At 46.3% G+C, this 6,918-nt stretch overlaps 1 long non-coding RNA gene across 1 annotated transcript; it reads right to left on the bottom strand.

Moving 5' to 3' along the window:
- Positions 1–392: 392 nt before the first annotated feature.
- On the bottom strand, positions 393–3,556 carry LOC143984447 (uncharacterized). The gene is made up of 3 exons (XR_013274865.1): positions 3,283–3,556; positions 3,091–3,192; positions 393–1,357 (listed from the first exon to the last, which is right to left on the bottom strand). It is a non-coding gene; the product is annotated as an uncharacterized LOC143984447 (long non-coding RNA).
- Positions 3,557–6,918: the final 3,362 nt, after the last annotated feature.

The raw sequence follows: 6,918 nt of genomic DNA, 5'->3' as shown, positions 1-6,918 counted from the left end.
CTTTCACACTGGGGTGGTTGCGGGCGTTGGCACTACCATTGTTTTAGTGGCGCTATTTGGTTTTAACCCGGTATAGCCGTGCTGCTCCTTCACTGCTCCAAAGATACTGCTAGCAGTACTTTTTTTTACCATTCTGCTAGCGCACGGCTCCAGTGCGATTTACACTGGAGTGAAAGGAGATGCTTTTTTCAGGCGCTATACAAGCGCTATTTTTAGCGCTGTAGCGCCTGAAAAACGCCTCAGTGTGAAAGGGGCCTAATGCATAGGAGTATGAGAATAGTATTGTCAGCATGTCACAAATACATGATGGCACACTCTGACCCCTAGTGGATATTGTATGGATACTGCACATAAAGATAGATAGATGTAAAAAAAAAAAAAAAACATGAGACTTCTTATCAATACATCAAGTATTTTTATTAAGCATAGTACAGCATAGTATATGGTTGTATTAACAAATAACTAAAGATTTAAAATGATTCAATTGCCTCAAGCTGCCATGGGTCCTGTCCTGCTGGAGACATGAAGTAGGATGCAAATTGATCCCTGACATGTGTACCTTGTCTGCTTCCAGGAACACCGTTCCAATGAGCTCTTTCCATGTTCCGATGTAATGGGTCCTCAAATCAATCCATCCTGCTGCCTTACAAAGTTATTCAAGGCACATCCAGCTTTAACAGCACAGACCGCATTTTGCATGTTTAGAACAATGGGAGTGTGCAGTACTCGCCATTTGTTTGCTAAAATGCCAAATGCACATTCGACAACTCGACGTGTTCGTGTTAGCTGATAATTGAACACACTCTTCTGTACAGTTAGCTTGTGCCCCAAATTAGGCCGTAGAAGATGCTCACTCAAAGCAAAGACCTCATTCCCCACAATATATACTGGGTAGGGGAGGGCCATTTGTGCCCGGGAGTGGACTGTTTTCCGGAAAATCCAGACTATTGGTACGCAGCATGTGTCCAAAAGAAGAATTCCCAAAAATAGTAGAGTCAGCGCTGCTGCCATACGACCCAATGTCTATATACAGAAGCAATAATTAGCATCATCCACTGCCATTAAAACAAAAGAAAAATATTTCTTGTAGTTAAAATACTGGCTTCCGCTACCCTTGGGCTTCAAGATCAGAATATGTTTCCCATCGATTGCTCCAACGCAATTGGGGAAGTTGCAGCATTGGCAGAAAACTTCAGAGATCTGTGACCATTCTTCTGCTGTAGTTTTGTTAAACACAATATCCTTCAACACATCCTAAATAGTAGAGCAGGTGTCACGGACTATGTAACTTGCTGTTGATTTTCCAACCCAAAAGGTATAGTGTAGACTTGCTAATGATTGTCCGGTTGCTAGGTACCTACAAAGAAATAAATATATATATTTTAATTTGTTTTTTAACAGTTAAACTGCTCAAAACGAAGTGGGAGAGCATACGTGATGCCTACACTCGACATCTAAGCCCTTGTACACACGGTCGGAGATTCCGTCGGAATGTGTCCGATCGGAGCGGTTTGTCGGATATTCCGACTGTGTGTGGTATGCATCGGACTGTTTCGGTCGGAATATCCGTCGGACCAAATTTTCCAACTTGCTGGAAATATTTTCCGACAAACTGCTCCGATCAGACATACTCCAATCATGTGTAGAGAATCCCGATCGGACAAAGTGCCACGCATGCTAAGATCAAATTCCTACACCAAAGCTATTGGCTACTAGCCTGAACGTAGTCCCATCGTAACGAAATTACGTCATCACGTTCTGAAAGATCGGATTTTCCGACAACTTTGTCTGACCGTGTGTATGCAATAGTTTCGGACAAGATCCATCGGACAAAATCCGACAGATTTGGTTGTCGGAATGTCCGACCATGTGTACAAGGGCTAAGACTGCTCAGGGAATTCAGGAGTGGATCTGTGGTGTGTGCTCCGAGAGATTATCTGCATGCAAAAGAATTGGAGTTTCTTCGGCCATTGCTGGCTTTGGGGCGGTAAGCTACTGTATCATCTGTACGAATGTAATTAAACAAAATGTAAAGAGAAAGCTATAATTAATTTATATTTTCAGTACTGAAAACTGCTGGGAGGACAGTACTCCAAATAATGATTTGGACACAGATGCTAACAGTCAGTAAGCAAGCCAAGCATCAGGTGATCACAGTCAGCAAGCAAGCCAAGCATCAAGTGATCAAGCAGGCCAAGATCTGGAGAGCCAATTGTCGACTCCAAACCGGTCTACATCTGCGACACCTGTGGGAGACGAGGAGTCCACACCACTCATTTGTGCTTGTGTACCTGCTAGAGAAACAAGAAGGAGGGCTCCTGAACCTGATTTCAACCGCATGTTGGACATTATGGCCAGTATGTCTGAAAGAATGAACAGCAAGAGGTCTCATGTGCAGGTTTCTGCAAGATGTCTGGAAGATCTGATGGAGAAGATACCATCAGAACTCCAGGCAGACATGTTGGCAGGTACCATCTGTTACATCGCAACTTTTATTCCACCAACCACCACATATAGGTCATCAGAACCTCCACCACCATTTAATGTTCCCCATGCAAATCCCCCCCACCCCATCTGCCAGCACCACATTCTTTACCTTCCTCGGTTGTCATCACCACATTCTGCCACCCACCTTCCTCTGCCAACACCACCACCTTCTACTAACCTTCCTCTGCCAACACCACCACCTTCCAATCACCTTCCTCTGCCAACACCACCACCACCTTCTGATTGGCAGCATAATAAGAATCCCTTTACCTCCACCTGGTCACATTATGGCCATGCCATGAATGTGGTGAATAAACCTAATGAGGGAGTCAACTCCTCCCAAATATTCCATCACCTCTAAATTGTTTTATTTTTGTTTTATGAGCTACGTTAGCTCTATTTCTTTTTTTATATTGTTGAGCTGTATATGTGAAAAACAAACTAACAGAAAAAATTATATTTCAATAATATTTTATATAAAGAAAATTTTGCTTGGCTTTAAAAATGTGTGTTTGGTGTTTATTGTATGCATATACAAAAATATTAATATTTGGTTCTTCATGAATCAGTCTTAAAAAATAAAAAAAAATAAGAAAAAAATACCTCAGTGTGATGATTAGTTGTTCCACAGGGGGTATACTGTTATGGAAATATGTGTTCATTCGTTGCAACCGACTACTGAGTAAACCCAGTAACTCATCAAAGCTGTGAGCAAAAATAACAAATATGGGGTTTATTAGTATGATAAGAAAGGAACAATGTCAAACATCATGAATCCAAATAAGTTTGACTAACCTTTTTATGGACATCCTAGTGTAGTCCAAAAATGTATCCTCATGATCACGTAGGTCACTGTACATGACCCAAAAATGGCCTCTCTCTTCTCAATCAACAATTACGGGGTGGATCCAGTATCTGCATGCCCTCTTCTTTCTCCTCTCTCTTTCATGCAGAAAATATGAGGTAACAGTGGCTGCTGCCACAAAACACGCCATCTCATCATCACTCATCTTTGCAGAGGAAAATACAAACACATGGAGCAGGAAGCACAATGATGAACCGGAAGAACAATATTCACCCAGGAAGCTGATGAAAAAATCTAAAAACATAGCAACAAATGATGAAAGAGATAATAATTTTTCCTATTGGCAAAAAAAAACAAAAAAGCACCAGAGCTAAAAAACACCAGAAAACTATGTATGCAAACATGTGTGACAAAACACCGGAAAAATTGCTCAAAAACGCTACACTCAGGTGTGAATGCAGCCTTATGCCGCGTACACACGTAGCAGACTATTCGGCGGACTTAGTCTGGCGGACTTTCTGCCAGACTGTCCGCTGGACTTTCCGAACTAGCTACCTGCCCACACACGGTACTTTTGCGGCGGACTAATACGGCGTACTAAGTCCGCTGGACTATCCGCCGTACTTTTGAAATGAACGAACTCGCCCACATACGCGGAGGAATGTCGGCTCATTTTGAGCGCGTCTCCAAGTAGCCGGGACCAGCGAAGGAGGCGTCGCTGGCCCCGTCACCTGGTATGGACTTAAAGGGGAATCCCTACGCCGAAAAATCGGCGTGGGGTCCCCTCCTAGGTCCATATCAGACTCTTATCCGAGCACGCTACCCGGCCGGCCAGGAAAGGGGGTGGGGACAGGCGAGCGTCCCCCTCCTCTGGGACTGTGACATCATAATGGGTGGGGACATCATCCGGTGATGTCCCTATATAAGTCGCCGCACGCTGCGTCCCTGCCATTGTGACCGGAGACAGCGACAAGGCAACATCTCCAGAAGAGAAGAACAGAAGACGGCAACAGTGGCAGCGGCGACAGAAGACCGGGCCACCGCTTGTAAAAGAGCTAGATGAAGGCCCGGTGGCTCGGCAAGAAGAACCGAAGAGGGGGACAAGACCCCCGAAGTTGGAAGAAGAGGGCGGCGGCGAAGAAGAAAGCCGGGCTCCTCCGCTAGTGAAAGAGCTAGCAAAAGAGCAGAAGATAGCGGAGAAGTCCGGCGAGAAGACCCCCGAAGACGCAAAGAAGACCCCCAGAGCTGTGCATTAAACTATTTTAACCCTTGTGTGTTGTGTTTTTTTTTAACTTTTTTTCACAGGTGAATGGGTAGGGGTACATTGTACCCCATACTCATTCACATAGGGTGGGGGGCTGGGATTATAAAGGGGGCTCGTGGATTCCGATAAGCCCCCCGCCCGCAGACCCCGACAACCAACAGCCTGGGTTGTCGGGAAGAGGCCCTTGTCCTCATCAACATGGGGACAATGTGCTTTGGGGTGGGGGGCCACGCGGCCCCCCCTTCCCCAAGGCACCCCCCATGTAGAGGGCACGCGGCCTGGTATGGCTCAGGAGGGAGGGGTAGCGTGCTCGGATAAGGGTCTGATATGGACCTGGGGGGGACCCCATAATGATTTTTTGGCGTAGGGATTCCCCTTTAAGTCCATACCAGGTGACGGGGCCAGCGACGCCTCCTTCGCTGGTCCCGGCTACCTGGAGACACGCTTTAAAATGAGCAGACTTTTCTCTGGGCGGGAAAAGTCTGTTCATTTCAAAAGTACGGCAGACTAGCACATACACGGCTGTACTGTCCCCTGAAATGCGAGTCCGGCGGACAGATTGGAGTGCAAAAATACTTTCTTAGTCCGCCGGACATTTGGGTAAAAAAGTCCTCTGGAGCCTACACACGGGCGGACTTTTCCACCGGATTGTTTGATCGTGTGTATGAGGCATTAGAGTCAGTGGACGAGTGTCAGTAAAGGTGATGCTCGAGAGTATCCTGAAGATAATGCAGTGCATCAAGTCTGCTACTAGTGAGAGCAAGAAGACTTAATTCCTCCATACATGTGGCTGTATGTTTAAAACAGTGTGACTGCTTCCACAAATAATCTGGTGAGGCCAAGTAAGAGTTGTCCTTATCCATTGTGAATAGTTCCAGTTGGAGTATCCCACTAATCCCTTCTCCCATCCAAGTTCCAAAATAAAAGACAAAAATCCAAATAGGGGTGGGACAAGTGGAAGCCCCTAACAACCAAGAGGAAACTCTTAACAACCAGCTGCAGGTACCCAGAGAGAGGCCCATGAAGTCAATACTCAGCAATCCCTATGGGGACAGTGCTACATTTGGATGCGTCATCCGGGATGTCTTTCTGAGTTACAGCAGTGGTTGCAACAGCTGGATATGTACCCAAGAAACGGCATGTCTTCTCAAGTAAAGTGCTGGAGTGTCAGTAAAAGAAGTATGTGTTGCACTGTGGAGGAAAGTGATATCTGCTTCACAGTAATCAGTGCAAGTGTGCTTTCAAGTTGTGTTCAAGAAATTATTAACCCGGGATGCAGGGATCGGTGCACCAGAGGTTGTGTCTGTACATATGCTGTGAGTGGAAATGTCTGCCATGCAGCTAGCAACAGCAGGACAGTTTCCAGCAGCAGTGAGAGAGTCAGTGCCTCAGTAATAGTCACAGCAGCCCAAAGTCCAGCTCTTAAAGAGGCAGAGGGGCTTCAGGCGCAGGTTGTGATAGATGTTCACGCCCACTGCCTATGTAAACCCACTGCTGAGATCCCCGAGTTGCTAGATTATCGTCAGCTCCCCTGTGTTCCTTGTGTTCCTGCATTCTGATCTTGGACTTCCCGTTGAACGACTCAGCTTCCTCTACCTGCTTATCCTGATCTCCTGGCTTGACCTACTTCTGCCTGCTCCACTGCTTGATCCCGGCTAGGTTCATTGACTCTGCTTCTGCCTGTCTTACTGTGAATGACCTTGTCTTGTTCCAGTGACCCTACCTGAATCCTGAATCTGCTTAAGGACTTACTGTGTATGACCCCTGGCCTGGCTTCTGATTCTCCTATCGGATTTCCCAGCTAGCTGCTATGTCTGGCTCCTTTATAGCATGCCTGCCACACAGTGCATCCAGCTTGCTTCAGCTGCTTCACGGTGATCAAGTCATCAGGCCACAGCCACCGGCAAACCCTGCTTCTTTGGGCACTGCATTCCCTGTTTCCCAAGAGCAGTTCCCTCAGCACCTTGGCCTCTAGACTTCTGACATAGGGACTGCATAAAAAAAAACTTCCAGGGCTCCTCTGAGTCCCTCTGTAATGGATTCTTGCCCTTAGAGGGAAGGGCTGAAAACTATTTGAATGAGGATATTTCTTGTTTCAGGGAGGCCACATCCTGATCAAGTTCCCTTAATGCTGTATGCATGGCTAACAAAGGTGAAGTAGCCAAGGCCTCCTCCTTCAGGTGCAATGGGCCATACTTCTTTGTCACCGCCACAGTTGCTTCTGCATCTTCCTGTTCTCATGCAACGACATCCCCCACTGTATCATGGAAAGAGATGGCAAGTTGCAATATGACTCGCTTCTGCAGGGCTATCCTAACGGGGTCAGCATTCATTCCTACCAAGAAATTTTCCCTCAGTAGAT

The sequence above is a fragment of the Lithobates pipiens genome, unplaced genomic scaffold, assembly GCF_037356315.1.
Source record: "Lithobates pipiens isolate NorthernLeopardFrog02 unplaced genomic scaffold, aLitPip1_a1.2 Scaffold_16, whole genome shotgun sequence".
Taxonomy (NCBI): domain Eukaryota; kingdom Metazoa; phylum Chordata; class Amphibia; order Anura; family Ranidae; genus Lithobates; species Lithobates pipiens.
This window is presented reverse-complemented; position numbering and strand designations above follow the sequence as displayed.